General features: G+C 37.9%; 2 long non-coding RNA genes across 4 annotated transcripts; one reads left to right on the top strand and one right to left on the bottom strand.

The window, feature by feature from the left end:
- Positions 1 to 3,649: 3,649 nt before the first annotated feature.
- Positions 3,650 to 5,884, bottom strand: LOC148650301 (uncharacterized). 2 transcript variants are annotated; one of them, XR_015925833.1, is made up of 4 exons: positions 5,750 to 5,884; positions 5,523 to 5,567; positions 5,103 to 5,246; positions 3,650 to 4,536 (listed from the first exon to the last, which is right to left on the bottom strand). It is a non-coding gene; the product is annotated as an uncharacterized LOC148650301 (long non-coding RNA). The 2 variants fall into 2 exon arrangements; XR_015925834.1 differs by having other exon boundaries at positions 5,535 to 5,567.
- A 5,910-nt stretch (positions 5,885 to 11,794) lies between these two features.
- On the top strand, positions 11,795 to 13,094 carry LOC148650300 (uncharacterized). Of its 2 annotated transcripts, XR_015925832.1 has the most exons (3): positions 11,795 to 11,975; positions 12,497 to 12,637; positions 12,889 to 13,094. It is a non-coding gene; the product is annotated as an uncharacterized LOC148650300 (long non-coding RNA). The 2 variants fall into 2 exon arrangements; XR_015925831.1 differs by having other exon boundaries at positions 11,795 to 12,637.
- Positions 13,095 to 20,849: the final 7,755 nt, after the last annotated feature.

Raw genomic sequence — 20,849 nt, 5'->3', positions numbered from 1 at the left:
AGGAAAGACACATCACCATTGAAGGTCTTTTCAATATTTTGGCTGTTTCAATACACTCTTATAAATGTAATATAGCAGAATACCAAAGTTTGATAATATGTCTTACATTTACACCCCAAACAATTATCCCATAGACATTAAGGAAAAATGTGTGAAATTGACCATTTATTTCAAACCAGAAAGTATGATCCACTTGTGAAGTGCTAACAATGCCCATATTGCGATAACATGCCCCTAGAGACAAATCAACTATCGGCGGGCTAAAAGGCCCCTACAAACCCCAGCAACATTGACAAAGGACGCTCATCTAGCAAAACCATGGTTATATACTATTAGGTGGGGGTCTGTAGAACAGATCTGAGTCACTTTTTGAGTAGGCACAAATGTTGGTTTGGTAGGGAGGAGAGTTAGACCACTCCCTGCACCATCACTGCACGGCCCCAGTCTGGGAACAGCAAGTGGTCTTATAAACCCCAGCAAATTTAGCAAAGACACCTATCTGACAAAACCATGGTTATGTACTATTAGCTGAGGGTCTGTAGAGTAGATCTGAGGTATTTTTGGAGAGGCACAAATTTTGGTTTGGTCGGGAGGAGAGTTAGACCGCTCCCTGCACCATCACTGCACGGTCCCAGTCTGGGAACAGCAAGTGGTCTTATAAACCCCAGCAACTTTAGCAAATACACTTATATGACAAAACCATGGTGATTTTCAATTAGCTGAGGATCTGTAGAGTAGATCTGAGGTATTTTTGAGTAGGCACAAATGTTTGTTTGGTCAGGAGGGGGGTGAGACCACTCCCTGTCCATTGCTGCACGGTCCCAGTCTAGGAATGGGAGGTGCCCTATAAACCCCAGCAGTTTTGACAGAGACACTTATCTGAGAAAACCATGGTGATTTTCTGTTACCTGTTGGTCTGTAGAATAGATCTGAACTACTTCTGGAGAGGCACAAACTTTTGGGGGTCAGGAAAGTATACTTTTTCCTGTCTAGCGGTGCACAGCTCTGTGTCAATTTGCAATAAAAACTTTTATTTTGAAAGGTGCTGCCAAGCCAGCATCGCTTAATGAAGCTTGCTTCACACTACTAAGTTAGGGGGATGAGTTATGATGAGAGTCCATCAATGTATTTAAAAGAACCTCAGCATTTTTTAGACCGAAAATGTGGAAAAAGAGGAAGAATAAAGAGAGCTCTTTAGAAAGTTCATCATGACTGAAATGTGCAGTAAATAATGGGGATACATCCTAAAACGAGACAATCTGCCAGAGCGTGTGGATCACGTATGGTTTAAATCAATGTCTTTAGGGATCAGAAGGATATATAATTATGCAACTACTCTTGCAGTTGTTTATTGAAGTACAAGTTATCCATTCCACTGGAGTAATTTGAATTTAAATCACTATGGTTTCTCTGTTTTTTATGTATGGTTCAATTCTTGTACTGCAAATTGCTTCGCACTGCAAGCTTTGCAGGTTTACCTTCCTTGAGAGCCCTTGAATGTCTTCCTGCAGTTATTTCAGCAAAGATACGTGCAAATTCATTACATCTGCTCAAAGCTTCGAAAGTAGCTGCGGCTATCATCTAACAGGAGGTCAAATGTATACTCACTGATATTTCCCCACTGTTATTTTGCTATGCAAGTATGAAATCCAATTTCTGTAAATATTTGAATCACTGTGCAAAAATAAAAATAAACATTGCTTTCTTCCACTAAAAGTAGTCTTTTGCTTCTTGACTGCACACTACTGTATGGACTCTTAACCAGCAGATTGATCAGATGCCCCATTTCCTGCACTACGATAAACCGCGTACAATATTTTTGGTATACACAAAATACCTTGCCTTCTAATACAAGAGCTTTACCTGGTGATTCCCAATTTGCAACAGCTTTCAGTTCTTCTTATTGAAAGTCATTTAAATTTTCGGAACCAAACATGCAAATGTTTTAATGATCAACTTGTTTTATTGTGAAAAGGTAAGAAAAGGCACTTACGTCCAGTTAAATTATACTTGCTGAGAATCTCTACAATAACCAACATGAGCTTAACAAGCTGTTTTTTGCTATATTTGTTGATATACATTGATTAAATTAAGCTTTTATAATTGTATATGGTTAATATATGGTACATGATCCATGATGTTTTTATCTTTATATGATTTTGTACATTTATATAGTCAAATATATAGACCTGACCATATGTCCACATTCCTAATGCCTTTGTTGCTACAAGTTGTGGTACAGGTCTGGAGCAATTGTATGCAAGGATTAAGTGATCTCTGTAATACTATTGAGCGACTTTCCACCCAATTAGCACAAATGACTTTAATCCTCATGTTATACTAGATTCTTTGGAAAGAGGGAAAGGGTAAAGGTTTTTTCTTCTTCAAAGGACAGATAATTTTATTGAGTAGTATGTATGCGTACAGTACTTAAAGGAACAGGTAACGGGTTTATTCCATGCTGAAAAGAAAAGAAAGGAAACACAACAATTTGGCTGTGGAGCCTTCTTCAGGTGTCACACCTTTGCAGCCTACACGTGCTGTGATGTATGCTAACATGTAGTTATTACCTTATGGCTTGTACTAGATTTTCTCAAGCTTGATTTGATTTTTAATTCAGCTTATTAAGAAAGAAATACAAAAAAATATTCATTGGCCCCAGATAATGTCTTGATTATGGGACAACATTTTCAAACAAGAAACTTAATGTTCAAGTTTATAGTACAATTAATATCAAAACTGTCTGTACCATCAGATTAACAATCAATTCAAGAAGTTGTCTGTCTTTAACACTACTGTAAATTTTGTACATACATGTCTTATACAAATGTTTGTCTCTCACTCAGGTTAATTAGATTGTCTGTTACTCAAAAACAACAAATTAAACAACTGGCATAAGGCAAAAAAAGAATTTGTGTCCCCAAGAGACCAAGAGAAAATCAAACACAGCTTAAGGAGAACACAGAGACATGCATTGTCTACTTTCTTTCTCATTGGAAAAACAAAAAATATGTTTTATTAATTTTCTTAGTTATTGAATTTACACCTAAGGCAAAAAACACAACTTTCTATTAGAAATAATTCAGGAATAATTTGAGAAAAAAGGAGAAATACATTTCAAATAATATTATAATATTGCAACCAAGTATTTTATGTCCAATACATTTCTGTATTTATGTATGCCCTTTGAAATGTTCATTGATTGCAGAGAATTTGCCTTTACTAGATAAAATGGTTTTGTATCACCATTAATATCCATTCAGTTATCACTTCTACTCTGTTAGACTGGCTTAGAGTGACTGTTAGTGATAAACAGGTACACCACATCACAATGTGTCTATCAGTCGCCATATATCTTTGATACAGGCCAATTAAAGACATAACAGTCTGAAGAAGTCGACGAACACTATGTTTTGCAGTATATTTTACCTTGCTCATTTGCTTCGATGTAGATGGCCACATTTGATAACCAACTGAGGCACCCTTAATCGGAGAATTCAGGAAGATGTCATTTTTTCTGATGACTCAAGGTTAAAATCATGCACGCTGATGACCACAGTGCTGAAGGCAAATGGTTGAGGGTACCTCTCTTCAGGAGACCAGGAAAAGAGTCAGAGTCCAGGCTACAGAGGTGAAGTGATCAATGGGCCTTTATTTCAGCTGAAGCACAGCTCTCTTTAACAGTCAGATAACAGAAGATACAATTCTCACAGCCCCAAACCTCATCCAGCAACTGCATAACTTTCCATTCTTGCCTTTCTCTTAAAAAATATATATTGTTTTCTTTAATAATTTGTAGCTGCCTGCAGTCTACACATTTCATGTAAAAATTAAGTTAAAGCACTCAGTGTTGCATAGCTTCTATTTCTTATGGGATAATATTCCAGAGCCCTGTCTCCCAAAGGGAATAAACAAACAACAGGAACACGAAATAAACCAGAAACAACCATGTGAAGGTTATGTAGCAGGGAGTAAAAACAATAGCCTTCAATAATTAATGAAAGTCTTCCTTTACTGACTGCATTTTGATAGTTACAAAGCCAGATACCAAGAAACCAATCAGACTTGCTGAGTGTGTAAGTACTGTGACTAAACAATTGTACCCTGTTCCACCATGAGTGATAAGAACATGAGGGAAATGTTGTGTTTTACATGTAACATAAAAAGAAAAAGACAACCCTTCTTTAAATTAAATTATTTAAAGTGCTCATTGATACAGTAACAGTTTGCACATATTTTAGCACATTTAACAAAAACATATCTTTTCTGTCATGATTTCATAAATATCTTTTTAAACTGCATTAATAAATACATCAAATAAATATTTCAATAAATAGGTTGTAAGTATAAAATTACTTAACATTGTTGTGTATGGAAAAAAACAACTCATTACAAAATATATCTTTAGCAGTGTAAGGTTCTGTGATGTCAGGATCCTCATTTGCAATTTTCAAACCAAAGCTTGATATATTTTACATATCCTTCAAAAATCGTTTTGGCCCTCTTCTTGTTTGAGAAGGAACAGTGTAGTTTTCCCTAAAAATATTAAGAAAAAATAACACATCACAAATACAATCTTTTAGAAGCAGTATTCTTTAACAGAACTGAAGTTGTCATAAAAGTTGGCATTGACCCAAAGGAACCACAGAGTTAGAGACTTACGGTAATATATGATGCATACCTGGATTAATAACAAATGCGTATGTTAATTTTTTGTTTTAAAAAAAAATTATCTTAGATACATCTTAAGTCATGGGTTAATGTTTATTGTATTTTCTTACTATTTCTATTAAAGAAAATTCAGATCTTTCTTTAAAGGGGATTCACTTTTTACTAGCACAGGACAGTAATAGATCACAGTCATTTTTTTAACTAAAAAAAATGATTTTTTAAAAGTGAACAATGAAAGGCCTTGCTGGAAGCTTTGAATTGGTTTGACTGTAAAGCATCTGTTAAGAGTTGTCTGGGAAAACATCACAAATTATATCAGTCAAAGTGAAAAAAGGACATCTGGTCTTGATCATTACATTGCCCACATTAAAAACAATCACCTTTCCCATAGTTTGTGTACTTTGCTTTATTTTCACAAAAATGGGCCTTACCTTATTTTCAGAGTATTGTAGCAGCTGAATCTTAGCCTTCAGCATCTTCACTTTTGCTTTTACCTTCTCTGTGGCTTTGGATACATCTATATTTTCCAGTACGTTTCCCAGTTTTTTAAGAACTTCAGATTCACATTCGCAGTGCTAAATACAAAATTAAAATGTCAACCATGACATGACTTTCAAGGCCTTTTATATTCCATTTTGCTGAAGACTGAAGATTTTAGAAAAAGCTGCCATTGCCATAGTGACATTGTTCACCCCAATGTTAAAGGCCATATAAAATCATGAAATAAACAATTAAAAGCACAATGTTTTGTAGATCACAATATCTATGCAATATTGTGTCTGAGTTGTAACATGGTCCATTGAGGCAAAAAGTTAATGCAAAGGAGTGCTTACATATTAACAATGCAATACCTTATGCATTACCTTTAGGTTCCTCTCATATGTTGTTGTTAAATTCTAAGGAGGGAAAGAAAAGAACAGAAAGAACTTTTAATCAGCAGCAAATTCATTGTAAATAATACTACAGAAGAACTTCATTCTTAAGCATCCATGCTTCAATTATCATATCAATGCACTATCATACTAATAATAAGATATTTTAAGATGGTCTATAAAATGAAACTAAGCAATAAACCTACCAATGTTAATTTCTTTGCATTCTTAAGAAATTCTAGATCCTTTTGTATTTCAAAAAATATATTTGTTTTGCTTGCATTGACGCAGTGCAAAAACAAAGTTAGAAGAGTCAGAAGTTTAATCATGCTGTCTTTAAAAAGATTGGGGTTTCTGAATGGTGTGCACTTTACAAACCTATATAAATACTAAACATACAGGAAATGAAACTATGAGGCTTGTTTCCATATTCAGTAGGTGTAACAACCAATGAAATTCCTGTTTACAGGGGTTTTCCTGTTATAAGTGTAAAGTGATCTATTAGCTATTAATAACATAAGCATAAATGTTAACGCCTCCTTATTAAAATGGTTTGGTTTAAGTAGAAATTTTGGCTAGTGTGCATGCTGATACATGTTTGTAAGCATGCTTTCCGTAGTTTATTTGCTTGCTGTTAATCTTTCTTACTCTTTTGGGGTCCAATTTAGAATGGTAGAAATTTAGCACCTGAAGTAAGGGACGGACGAAAACAGCGACAAGTCAGTCTCACATGGTTGTTCCTAATCACAATCATTAAGAAAACTAACTTGAACAGAAACACCTCCCTTGGCACTAGTTTCAAGTATCCCTCCTTTATCCCAGTTCCATCTTGTTTCTACCCTTTGTTCACTTCTTTCTGAATGTCCTATAGCAATAGGAGTATACACATTAACCAAGAAGGTTAAGGTAAATCTATCCCATTGAATATTACAAACATTCACAAAGCATCTAATTCTTGGATTCCTGGGTGTTGTTGTCCTGAGTGAAATAAAATGTATTATTTAAGACTTCTGTGTTCAACACAGAAACAGGGCAACAGGTAAGTCTGAGAACATACTCACATTGCCCTTTATCCTGCCTGTAATATCTGCTGTTGATTTTCTTTCACTCCCACAGCTACTAACAGGACACCTACAGCAAACATATATAACCTCTTCTTGCTCTCCTCTTTTTTCTTAGTCTGAATTTCCGTACTCAGTACCCAGTTCTACCTATTGCTCCAATCCCCCTTGCCTCACTAAGTTTCAAGTTGATGTACAGTACATGCTACCCAAACATAAGATAAAAGGTGACCTAACCAGTGTTAAGTCTTTAGAAACAAAATGGACTTCTATCAAATACTCTACCCAACTTTACAATGTCTTTATTGTCTCTTACAAAATTATCAGAGCTTGACGTGTTTAGATGCACTGTTCCCTTGAGGATGATATGGTCATATGATAATAATACTCCTTACAATACTTTAATGAGGTTTGATAAAAATTCAACCATTGAATCATTTTGAATAGTCAAAAGGATGAATAATGTGATCCTCAAATACACCTGCTGTTCTAACAGCTATCTCGTCCCTAGTCAGCACTACACAGGTGAACTGTGTACACAAGTAAATAATAACCAAACTATTTTAGTACTACCAACAGTGTCAACTCAAAGTTAGTTAATTTAAACTTAACCTTCCTACCAAATTTGCTGTTTCATGGGAAACCAAAAGAAGATTTTCTTACCCTCCAATGTATCCAAGCCCAGTTGGAAAAAATATATTTTGAAGTTGCATATTTTTTGAAGAAGATGTAATAATAATAATAATTATTATAATTGCTTACACTTATATAGCACTTTTCTGGACACTCCACTCAAAGCACTTTACAGGTAATGGGGACTCCCCTCCACCACCACCAATGTGCAGCATCCACCTGGATGATGGACTACAGCCATAGTGCGCCAGACTGCTCACCACACATCAGCTATCAGTGGGGAGGAGAGCAGAGTAATGAAGCCAATTCATAGATGGGTTACACCCCTACTCTTTTCGAGAAACGCCCTGGGACTATACTGGGGCATTAGGACCCACATGGACTGCAGGGTGAGCGCCCCCTGCTGGCCCCACTAACACCTCTTCCAGCAGCAACCTTAATTTTTCCCAGGAGGTCTCCCATCCAGGTACTGACCAGGCTTTTACATTCAGAAAAATGTGTAGTTTCTGAATGGCACGGTGGTGTAATGGTGAGAATTGCTGCCTTGTAGGAGCCCTGGGTTCCATTCTGGACCTGTGGTGCTATCTTTGTGGAGTTTGTATGTTCTCCCTGTATTTAGGGGGGCTTCCTCAGCTAAAAGACCTCCCGGTAGGTTAATTGGCTTCTGGGTAAATTGGCCCTGGTGTGAATCCTGTGATGGATGTCCCATCCCAGCCTTGTGCCTGTTGTTTGCTGAGATAGGCTCTGGCTCCCCCAAGACACTGATTTTAAAATAGTGTCCTTTTTTTCCCACCAAATTTTGAAATTGCCAAATACATTTTGTATCTCTGTTCCAACAACAGCAACTCCTGTGCCAATGTGAAGACATAATATTCTTCCAGTCCACCCACTAAGTTAACCATTCGTCTTTTCCCTTCATAGCAACTTATAAGATGTTGGAGTACTAACTGGAGGAGTGAATTATCCCTCCCTGATATCATTGTATAACTTCAGGCAGCTAGCAAATTGCAAGAGCCTGTGTTGCAACAGGATCTGAGAAAGATTTGAGGAAGAGTTAAAATGCTCTCAATCCTAGCCCCATTTGTCTAAAGTACTTGGTTTGGGCTTTGGAAATTTTTTTTTCTCAGTGATTGTCAGGTGTTGTTAATTTCAAAAGTAGCCTCTAGTGGAGTTACAGAGTGCTCTTGGAGGTACAGAACTGCCCCTGTTCTGTTTTAAAATCCTTCCTAGAATAAGTGACAATGGTAGCATGCATTAAGAAGCTAGCTTTATTTTGAAAATGTTTACAGACAGAGCCTTTGCATAATAAAGCAAGCATACGTGAAAATAGAACTTTCTATTTTCCATAATCCCTTGTGTGTAAAGGATATGAATGAGCAGTACATTGTCCAGGCAAAATAAAATGAGGACCAGTCAGACATTGACAGTACTGTTTTTTTTTCACTTGCCTGAAAGTTTGCTTGAAAAAAATACTTAGAATTGAGTAAATGTTAGAAAAACTATACACACATTTGTACTAGAATTTAGTTACATCACCATTTAACACGATATCAACTGGTTTTTGAATAACACCTTTGTCCAGGTTCTGTCCTATAGAGGGTATTTTTCTCTGAATAACTGCTCTGAATTGGTGGGCTGTGTACATGTACTTATTGAAAATTGGTTATAACATCCTTAAAGGGTTTTTTCTTTGCATTATGAACTCTTGATGAGCTTATTTGTTTAAATTATTCATGCTAGGGTTTACAGGAGAACAATATATGACCTAACCAGGGAGAACATAGTCAATCGTCTTATATCTGTTACAGATACAGTACTTCAAACCAATCAAAGATCACCTGTTTTCATTCCATAATACCTTAGTGATGCCTAGAGTTCCATAGTCAAGAGAATTTTCTGTTTCTCTACTAAAAATAGTAAAATAGTACTCTGATCAAATAAAACTTGAAGTGTTTCATTGCTGGAGCGACAGATGAGAGTACAGTAATTAATCCTTCCGTGGCTGGAAGATGAGAGTCATATAGTAGGTTTTTCTCATTTTTGTCCCCCTTGTGTTCTTGGTTACTGAATTAAACTAATTACTGGCCAGTTTACCTGTGTTTTGTTTATCAGAGAGATAATCCTGTGTTCAATTCCTGGGGTGCTATCTGCATAGATAGATAGATACTTTATTGATCCCATGAGGGAAATTGCAGTGCAACAGCAGCTTAACACACACAACACAGCCACAGTGTAACGAATTATATAATAATAGTACAATACATGCAATACAATACAAGAGTTACTCACAGTCCGGACACACAAAGAACAAACTAGAACAGAACAGTACACAGAAAAATCATATCACACATATGAAAATAAATATAGATGTAAATATAGATATAGATATAAATGTATTGCACAGGTCCCTGGCATATATTGCACAAAAAATGGTTGTAAACGGGAAAAAGAAAAAGAAAAAGAAAGAGAACAGATGTAGCAGTAGATGTGTAGATGCGTTTAGTCCAGAAACAGGTCACTGTCGATGTTGCCTCTGCCAAGACGCAAGGTGAATGCGTTGTACAGTCTTATGGCAGAAGGCAAGAATGACCTCCTGTAGCGCTCCCTGTTGCACCGTGGATGAATCAGTCTATTGCTGAACGTGCTCTTCATTCCTGCAAGCCTGTCATAGAGGGGATGGGAGAAGTTGTCCATGATGGCCTCTAGTTTGGACATCATTCTCCTCTCAGCCACTACCTCCAAGGGGTCCAGGTCAGACCCAATGACGGAGCTTGCTCTCCTGATGAGCTTGTTCAGCCTTTTAGAATCCACTGCTCTAATCCCAGAGCCCCAGCACACCACTGCGTAGAAAATGGCACTCGCTACCACCGACTGATAGAACATGTGTAGCATCTTACTACACACATTGAAGGACCTGAGCCTCCTCAAGAAGTAAAGTCGGCTCTGTCCCTTCTTATAGATGGCCTCGATGTTCTTAGACCATTCCAGTCTATCGTTGATGTGCACTCCCAGGTACTTGTACGAGTCCACCATCTCGCCACTCCCATGGATGTAGACAGGAGTAGGTTTGACCTTTTTCCTCCTGAAATCTACCACCAGTTCCTTTGTCTTTATAGAGTCTGCATAGAGTCTGTATGTTCTCTCTCTGGTTTCAAGGTGGTTTCCTTCATGTGCTCTGGTTTCCTCCCACAGTCCAAAGACATAATGGTCAATTAATTGGCTTCTGGGAAAATTGGCCCTGGTGTTGTTGTGTGTGTGTCTGTGTCTTTGTCTGTGTGTGCCCTCCAATGGACTGGTGTCCCATTCAGGGTGTATCCCGCCTTGCTCCTGTTGCTTGCTAGAATAGGCTCCAGCTCCAGCTCCTATATTGGAAAACTGGAAAACCTGCAGGGCTGTGAATTTAAAAGACTGGATCTTTTCATCTCATTCTCCATGTTCCTTCAATGATGCCACGTTACAGAACAGTTCCTTGCATAATATACAGATAAATGAGAACATTTATTTGGCCTACTGCCCTGTCTCTCTCACACCTGAAGAAGGCTCCACGGCCGAAACGTTGTGTTCTCTTTCTTCTTTTTTTCAGCATGGAATAAACCTATTACTTGTTCCTTTAAATGAGAACATGTCAAGCAATGTTGCAGATGCTAGGCACTGTTCATAGTCAGAAAACATAGGTACGAATATAAAAGGAGAAAATATACTTTTCCACTTTTGTAAATCTATAGAATAAGATGGATGTAACATTAGGAAACACATGTAATGGAAACAATTTCTTGTGTCTTTGCAGTTAAAGATCAAACTGGTGACAACAAGGGCAGCATGCACATACAGCATGAAAATCCCCTGTTAAAGCGATGGGTATATATTTGCTTCAGTAATTTGGTGTGAAGTCTCACTTCACTAGACGTGAGACTGAAAAGCATGATTCTTCACAAAAATCTAGTTTTACTAGCAATTTTCTTCTTATCTGTTAGTGCAAATAACTGGATGAGTGAAATTTTAAGCGACCTGAGAATTCTGAAACAAAATGTCAATGAAACGCTGGTAAGTGTAAGGATGCAGGACAGTGTGCACCTGTCTTAATGGTAAAGAAAAAAACTGGATCATCATAAAATGATCTAATTTAAATCTGACCATTTGTTTGGACTTCAATTTATAATGTGTAATGTTAAAAACAAAATTGAAAGTGAAAAGGGTAATTGTTTTTGTTTTATCGCTAATTCATTTAATGTTTGTTTATTAAAATAAAAAGATTGTTTTATAGCTTGTTTGCTTTCATTTTTAAACAAATATGTCCTTGTGTATTTGTTTATGTACAGTATGCATTCACTTATGTATGTTTTGTTTGATGGTCTGGATAAAGAGGCAGAATTGTCCCGAAAAATGCATGTCTTGACACTCCCAGACAGATCCAGGATCCTGGGTTGTAGGCCCCTCTTCTGACTCTAGGTGTACTGCATACGCCCTTTGACAGTGATGAAGTATAGATGAATTTTAACGCTACGCTGTTCGATGTATTTATGTACATATGGCGCCCCCAGCCGTTAAAAAGTTTTAAAAGGATGTGCTACATTTTTCTTGTAATCTTTTACATCGACATATACTGGTTAAATTCAGTATTATTTGTTGCGTTCATTTTCTTTTCTTAAAACCTAGCTTCATTTATTTGTTCATCTTTTTTCTTTAGGGGTTGAGAAGGGAAGATTAAAAAATTCCAGCTAACATTGTTGGTGATACGGTACTTTTTCTTGCACAAACTTTCGCAAATGTAGTTTTATATCGGATGTTGCTGTTGAAATCTGTCTGGTGCTCTACTGAAATGTTTACATATAGACTGACGAAATGCCTTAACAATTAGAAAATTAGTGGATTCAGTTCCTATTTCTTGTAATCTTTATTAGTGTTTTTTTTATTACAGTTTACTGTTTATCGTTTCAATTATAACTCAGCTGACAATTACTGTATACTGTATATTCAAATTCACGGATGTGTAAGAACATCAAAAAGAGGACTCAATTTTCAGGGAAAATTCCCTTCCGAAAATATGTAGTGTTGTTGAAAACAATTACAGAACATCTGAGCCTAATGCACTAGTTTTAGTCTTTCTGCGGAAAAAACAACAACAATTGAGATCTTTAATGTACGTTCTATTTTTAAATTAGGATCTCTTCATACCATCAGCGAAGTAGTTAACTCAAATATGACATTCATATACAGTACTGTAAGCGCTAATATGGATCAACGCTATTTCCTTGGCAGTGTGCTTGTGCTGCTGTCTGCCTTGCAAACCTTCAGAACATCATGGAAATGGCTGCCCAAAATGCAAATTTACACTTGGAAAGCATAATTGCAAAGCTGACGTTGAGGGTGAAAAGTCTTCTGCAGCGCTACTACAGTGAGGTGAGTTGGATTACTTTTACATTATCTTATTGCACTGATAAAGACCCCATCATTGTTTAAGATCTCCACAGATAATGATCATGAAAATGTTTAATCACAAAAGAGTCTTCAGTGTAATGTAAAGATAAAAAATAATATATTTTTCATACAGATTTAACTTGTTTATTTTCATTACTTCCAGTTAACATCTTTGAATTTGGAATTAAAAAGAGCCCGAAAGATTTGTGATTGAATTCCTTTTTTTTTGGCAGGGTAAACCAAGAACAAAATGTGTGAAACGTCTGACTACAGGCAACTTTTTTGTAAAGTATGAAGCCTTCTTCAAAAAATGGAATGAGAAGAACTGTACTATCTAATGTTAAGAAATGTAAGTTCATGTACAAATCATGAGCTTAAACCTATTTTAAATCTGTTTTTTGCCATGTATTCAAGAAAATTAAACATTATATTCCTACTGTATCTTGGTTAGTAGTGTGATTGTAAGTAAGAGATGTTTTGAATTTCAGTCAGGAATTTTAGTACTCAAGTACTATCCCCATCTTCTATAGTTTTGTCTAATGGTCGGTCATTGAAAGGGAATTTGGACAATCTGCCGGTTAACCTGCGGATCTTGTGCGAGTTTCGCAATGCCTGAGATATGGCTAGACGAGACAGTAAAAGACAACGATGTTAAATCTGAGGGGTTTCCTCTACTCCGGCTGGACAGAAATATGTAACCGCAGGTACTGTAAACATCATGATGTGAGGGTCTGTCAGATAAGTGACTGTAGGTGTCAAAATATTGCTGTCCTCCAGAGCGTGTGTACGCCAGAATGAACTGCTATGAGTCTTTCTGCGTTGCTTCTATTTTCCTCGAGATCCCGCAGCTTTTCATAAAGCAAATGTAGAAAAGGCGTTTGAAATCCATTCATCTCGATTTAATCGATGTTAACAGTTGCACACTAAAAAAAATAGACCTTGCACATATTATCAATCTGACCTGTAGTCTTCTGATAATGTGATGTAGTATCGTTACTTAGTAGGATTACTTTACTTTATTTCCATCATTCCTTTCAAACACTTTCAGGGTTTATAACAAAAACTAACAATAATAAACCCTGGGTAACCAAGGGTCTCAAACATGTACTCCTGAACAAAACTTGCTTCATCTGAAAAATATTTCTCAGAGAGATAGTGGTAATACAGTACCTGTGTAATGATGATGATACTACTACTAATAATAATCCGTTTCACTTACTGTACAGTATATACCGCTTTTCTGGAAAATACACTCAAAGAGCTTTACAGGTATTGTGGACTCCTCTCCACCACCAACGTAAAGCACCACCTCCTTGATGATGCAACATCAGCTGATGTGCACCAGTACACTCACCAGATCAGCAATTTGTGGGGGGAAATGGGGGTTATTACTATGATGGGGGAAGATTTGGCCAGACACCCGGGGTAACACCCCTATTCTTTTGGAGAAACTCTCAGGGATTTTTCATCACCATGGAGTGTCAGGACCTCGATTTTACGTCTTATCCAAAGGACAGTGCCTTTGTTTTACAGTATAGTGTCCCCATCACTATACTGGGGCATAAGGACCCACTGAAACCGTAGGGTGAGATTATCACCTCAATTAAGAGTCTTCACTTAATACCTGGAGAGTTTTTTATAACTGACACAGCAGTGCTGCGTAGGCTGTTTAGGAGAATTAATTTAAGGACAAGTGCAGGTTCAAATAATGTGTGTGGAAAATTTCTGCATGCTTGAGCAGATCAGCTACCGCATATTTTTCGTTTGTTTTTTTAGATGTCCTTAAATTTATTAATCATCCCCTCTCTGTGGAAGAAATCAAGAAATCTGCTATCATTCCCACTCCAGAAACTGGCACTCCAAGTGAGATTAACAGCTACCAGCCAGCTGCTCTCATATCTCTCCCAATGAAAAGTCTGGAGAGAATAGTGAAGCAACAATCACAAAGAGCACACAGAACCTTACTGACCCCTTGTAGTTTGCAAACGCAATACTGACATTGCTAAATCTGGTCTATCAGTATCATGACAAAGCAAAATCATTTGTAAGGATCTTATTTGTTGATTTCCCTCTGCTTTTAAAATAATACATCTTTTCTTGCACAGACACTCTCAAAGAACTTCAATTTTAACAGTAACTTAACAAGATGGGTCCTAGACATCTTAACAAACAGTTGAAATTAGGGAAAACTGTTATCCGACAATTGCTACATTTCTACTGGATCACCACGGGGCTGTAACCCCCCCACCACACACACACACGCGCACGCACACACACACGCGCACACACACACTATCATTAGGAAAAGCAAACTGATAGACATCACATTAAGTCTGCTGATAACACAGCCCTGGTCAGCTTATTAGACCCAGTGACCCAGAAAAATCATCATGGGTTAATTCTAAATGATGTTACTTAATGATGTGACAGGTTCTCTTTGAAATTAAATGTTTTGAAAACAAAAGAAACGGTCATTGGTTTTTAGGAAAAAATACAACATCCTTCCAACCCACTGTAATTAACGTTCAGACTATAGAAACTGTCAATGATCACAAGTTCCTGAGAAAAATCAACCTGAGAAGGAGGGACAAATGTGATGCCATTTAGAAAAATGGGCAACAGAGGCTGTTTTTTCTCTAGCAATTCAGCTAGTTTATGGTAGATAGAACTATTTTCACAATTTTCCACAAGTTATTTATGGAAAGTGTCTTAAAATACTGTTACAGCTTTAGGTGACTGAGAAGTGTCTCTTAGATTTTAGATAAAATTTGTGACACTTGGAAGAGTAAACACTTCTAACTTCATTGGAGAGAGGATGTTTACTGAGGTCTGGGGGTCCCTTGAGCAGAAACAATGGTAGAGTTTACCTTAGTATACCTAGGAATGTTGTGGATTACTGATTGGCAAAGAGCAGCAGAGAAGGAGACACATTAAGAGTACAAAGAAGAGGAGAAGCAGGAGGAGAGGGGGAGAGGAAGAAGGAAGAAACAAGGAGAGCAGGGAGAAGAGAGAGTCCAGAGGAGTTGGGACTTGAAGCTTGTGCAAGGCGAGAGCCCCTAGTTCTTGATCATCCAAACCAAACCTGACTGGAGCTAAGTATTTGAACCTTGTTAGAGAGAGCATGCTGTTCTGTGTTTAAGGGAACTTGGGTTTCCTGGGTAAAAGATACCTCAGTTAGTCTTTCCTGATTAGGGTGCATTTTGTATTAGTTCAAGTTCAAGTTCAAGTTTATTGTCATTATACTCATATACAGGTATATGGTATAACAAAATGCTGTTTAGCTAGCTCTCGGACATAAGTAGTACAAGGAAAAAAAACAACAACAAAACAATTAGATAACAAAAGAAAGACAGAGACAACAGGCAGTGTGCAAAAAAACAACAACAGACGATGTGCAAAAACAGCAACAGGCAATGTGCAAAACAACAAAAAGGTAACAGGTTATGTGCAAAAAATATGCATCAACAGAATGAAATAAAAGGATAGAAATTATGGGGAGTGAGCTTTTGACATGTATGGTAGAGGTAGATTTTCAATGTGTGTTTGGGTTTTTGGTAAGAAAGAAAGAAGGCACTGTGAGGTTCAGATCATAGGTGAGAGGTGAGGTGAGAGTAAGAGAGGCTGGGAGTTTAATAGTTTGATAGTGCGGGGGTAAAAACTGTCTCTGAGTCTGGTAGTCCGGGCCCGAATACTCCAGTACCGTTTTCCAGATGGTAGCAGATCATAAAGTCTGTAGCTGGGGTGTGTGGGGTCTTTGATGATGCTATGATTAGGGATATAGGCTCCCATTTATTTTATGGCATCCAGGGTGCAGAGAGAGAGATTTAACTGCAGGTTGCTTTATATTTAGTTATAAAGGAGCTCATCTCTTGTGTGGCCTCTGTGGGCATATTAAGAGTTTAGTGCTTAGTAGCAGTCTTGGGTTTTCTGGGTGACCAGAATGTTAGGCCTTTGAAACGCCTGGTCTGTTAATACTGTATATAATGTGTGTTGTTGGTTGTAGTGTGTCTTGTGTCATTGTTTTAAAATATTTGTCCAGCCCACATTTGTAAAAATACCATCTGACTTGTTGGTTTGGTAATATCTGTTAATTGTAATATGTTGAAAATATTAATGAAAATAAGTAGCAAAATTATTGGACCAAATCAAATTCACTTAAAAGATCCTCTACAAACAAAAGGTTTGCAAAGAAGGCCAAGAGCATTGTGGAGTGTGTGCCTCACCCCCTTCATTGTGAATTCACACTCCTTCCATTTGTGAGACCTACAGTATGACCCCAGTTGCAAGATTAACAGACTGAGGAAATTATTCCACTGGAATATTTCTCTCAAACAATGCACAATTATCTCCTGTAATACTATTTGTACTATTGTATTGGTTTACTGGAGTGTGCCATATTAAATCCCCCAGAGGATAATAAAGCTTGAATTTAACTGAAAAGGTGACTTCTACACACAGAGAATGGAAGAATTGTAGGTTTTCAAAAAATAGCCTATTGCAGGCATACATTTTCAAGTAAAGACATGATGAGGTTCTGTGATCAAAGAAAGAGTGACTTAAAAATCCAACAACTGATAATTTCTTCACTTCTATGACTATCATATGCATTAAAGTTACTTTGAAAAAATTGTATTTTTATTTAGGAGCTTATTGTTGGCAGTTATAGTTATATATATCCTATGTGCAATAACCATTTCTAATTGCATAGCCCCTATCTGTTTTAACCAAATCAAATCTGGTCTTGACTCTCAGATTCAGTATGGGCAGCGGTATGGGCAGCACTGCACATAAAATTCTTTCGAATTTTTGCAATACAGCAAAGTAAAGCAAGCACATGCGGTCTAGAATATATCAAAGGGGGGGCTACATTTCTCGTACATAAGGCATATTCTCTACTTATACCATGTGGCTCATACTTACGGAATGTCAAAAACCTTGTTAGAATGTATTGAGGATTTGTACTACTGCATTATGTCCAAAAGATGGCGGTATTGTACAATTATTGTAAGTGGGGGCGGTCCATTTGTTCAGTAATGTAACATATAAGTAACAAATTATAATAATTATAATTGCTTACACTTACAGTGCCTTGCGAAAGTATTCGGCCCCCTTGAACTTTTCAACCTTTTGCCACATTTCAGGCTTCAAACATAAAGATATAAATTTTTTATTTTATGTGAAGAATCACCAACAAGTGGGACACAATTGTGAAGTGGAACGAAATCTATTGGATTTTTGAAACTTTTTTAACTAATAAAAAAATGAAAAGTGGGGCGTGCAAAATTATTCGGCCCCCTTGCGTTAATACTTTGTGGAGCCACCTTTTGCTGCGATTACAGCTGCAAGTCGCTTGGGGTATGTCTCTATCAGTTTTGCACATCGAGAGACTGAAATTCTTGCCCATTCTTCCTTGCAAAACAGCTCGAGCTCAGTGAGGTTGGATGGAGAGCGTTTGTGAACAGCAGTTTTCAGCTCTTCCCACAGATTCTCGATTGGATTCAGGTCTGGACTTTGACTTGGCCATTCAAACATCTGGATACGTTTATTTGTGAACCATTCCTTTGTAGATTTTGCTGTATGTTTGGGATCATTGTCTTGTTGGAAGATAAATCTCCGTCCCAGTTTCAGGTCTTTTGCAGACTCCAACAGGTTTTCATCCAGAATGGTCCTGTATTTGGCTGCATCCATCTTCCCCTCAATTTTAACCATCTTCCCTGTCCCTGCTGAAGAAAAGCAGGCCCAAACCATGATGCTGCCACCACCATGTTTGACAGTGGGGATGGTGTGTTGAGGGTGATGAGCTGTGTTGCTTTTACGCCAAACATATCGTTTTGCATTGTGGCCAGAAAGTTCGATTTTGGTTTCATCTGACCAGAGCACCTTCTTCCACATGTTTGGGGTGTCTCCCAGGTGGCTTGTGGCAAACTTTAGACGAGACTTTTTATGGATATCTTTGAGAAATGGCTTTCTTCTTGCCACTCTTCCATAAAGGCCAGATTTGTGCAGTGTAAGACTGATTGTTGTCCTATGGACAGACTCTCCCACCTCAGCTGTAGTTCTCTGCAGTTCATCCAGAGTGATCATGGGCCTCTTGGCTGCATCTCTGATCAGTCTTCTCCTTGTCTGAGCTGAAAGTTTAGAGGGACGGCCAGGTCTTGGTAGATTTGCAGTGGTCTGATACTCCTTCCATTTCAAGATGATCGCTTGCACAGTGCTCCTTGGGATGTTTGAAGCTTGGGAAATCTTTTTGTATCCAAATCCGGCTTTAAACTTCCCCACAACAGTATTACGGACCTGCCTGGTGTGTTCCTTGGTCTTCATGATGCTCTCTGCGCTTTCAACAGAACCTTGAGACTATCACAGAGCAGGTGCATTTATACAGAGACTTGATTACACACAGGTGGATTCTATTTATCACCATCAGTCATTTAGGACAACATTGGATCATTCAGAGATCCTCGCTGAACTTCTGGAGTGAGTTTGCTGCACTGAAAGTAAAGGGGCCGAATAATTTTGCGTATTTTGCGGTTAATCGTATTCTCAAAAGATTGGCCCTGGTGTGAATGTGTGAATGTCTGTACTTGTATCTGTGTGTCTCATCTGGGGTACCCATTACTTGCCAGGGCTCTGGCCCTAGATAATGGGTGAATGAGTAACAGATGCAACTCTGTATCAGAAGAGTCACAGTGCTCTTGCCCACATACAGTACTACATCAGATCTCTGCTGCTAGAGAGCTTTCTGGATTCCAAGAGGTAATTTCATCTTCTGTGCCACAGAGTTGTATTATATATCTAGAGAAATTTCTAGATTCCAAGAAGTAACATTATCTTTTGTGCCACTGAGTTATATTATATATACTGTACTGTATGCACATACAGTATCAGTGCACAGTAAGAAGGCAGCACCTCATATTTAACAGCACATGGTACAGTGGTGACCTATAGAATCTACTTGACACTAGTAACGTGTTAAATATTATGTTCCCCTACATTTTTTGCAGGGATAATCTTTATATTCTGTGTAAGAGATATGATTACAAAATTAGACTTGTGGAAGTTGGTCTTAGGGAAAGAATTACAGCTAGGTTACAGAGTTGAAACAGTCCATCTCTTGTCCGTTTAAATCAGCCCCTTTTCCCTTCTTTGTCTCTATTTTCTTTAATATGTGAGCTTCTATCTCTTGTCTGTGTTTTGTTTTCTGTCTGGCATTTTAATCTGTTTTATAACAAATTAAGTAATTATTCAAAAAAGACTGTGACGGATGTCTTGTAACACTGTAACTACTGTGCTTTAGTGAAAGCTGATATTTTTGCATTTTACCAGCTGCAGCAGGTGTAATTTTGTGTTACAGTTATCTGTATTGAGAAATAAGAAAAGTGTGACTGACAGTGATCTTTAATTTAAACTAAACTAATGGGGATATGTATATAGTCGTTACAATATAATATATATGATGAGCCAAGAGGTTACCTTTAAAAGAAATTGAGTAAAACTTATTCAATAACGTGTGTATGGAGCAAATCAATAGAACATCACATCACTATCAATACCTTCTTATCCAATTCAGGGTCACAGTCGCACAGAGCTTATTCCAGGAAGCACTGGGCTCAGGGCAGGATACACCCTGGACTCCAGTCCATCACAAGAAACACACAGACACAAATACATAATCTAACACAAGGACCAATTTTTCAAGAAGCCAATTAACCTACCAGTATGTCTTTGGGCTGTGGGAGCAAACCAGAGTACCAGGAGGAAACTCAAGTGAACACAAGGAGAACATGGAAAAATCTACACAGGCAAGACCCCAGGAATGAACCCAGGGCCCGTGCCAACCTTATCAATAGAACATGTGGTTCTTATTTCATAACTGATGTATCCAAGAAGAAGAGGTGAATGCTGAAACCAGTGCCTTGGGATGCTCCATTCTGCCAGGAGTGGAACTCTGTGCCATTGATGAGTCCACCTCCCCAGCTGGCTCTCCCATGCTGGGACCCATGGGTATTGGGATCCTCCCAGTGCAGGGTTATCCTGCTTTGCTGGTTTGTTTCTGGTGAGGGAGCTGGGTCCTTGCTGGGACCAGTATGGTGCCTACCAGCCACCACACACCGCTGAGCATTCAATAATCCTTGACTAGATCTTTTGCCACCTACTCTGGCCTCACGATACCTCCCTCTGCAATAGCTTGCACTTC

The sequence above is a fragment of the Lepisosteus platostomus genome, chromosome 13, assembly GCF_059453375.1.
Source record: "Lepisosteus platostomus isolate fLepPlt1 chromosome 13, fLepPlt1.hap1, whole genome shotgun sequence".
NCBI classification, from domain to species: domain Eukaryota; kingdom Metazoa; phylum Chordata; class Actinopteri; order Semionotiformes; family Lepisosteidae; genus Lepisosteus; species Lepisosteus platostomus.
This window is presented reverse-complemented; position numbering and strand designations above follow the sequence as displayed.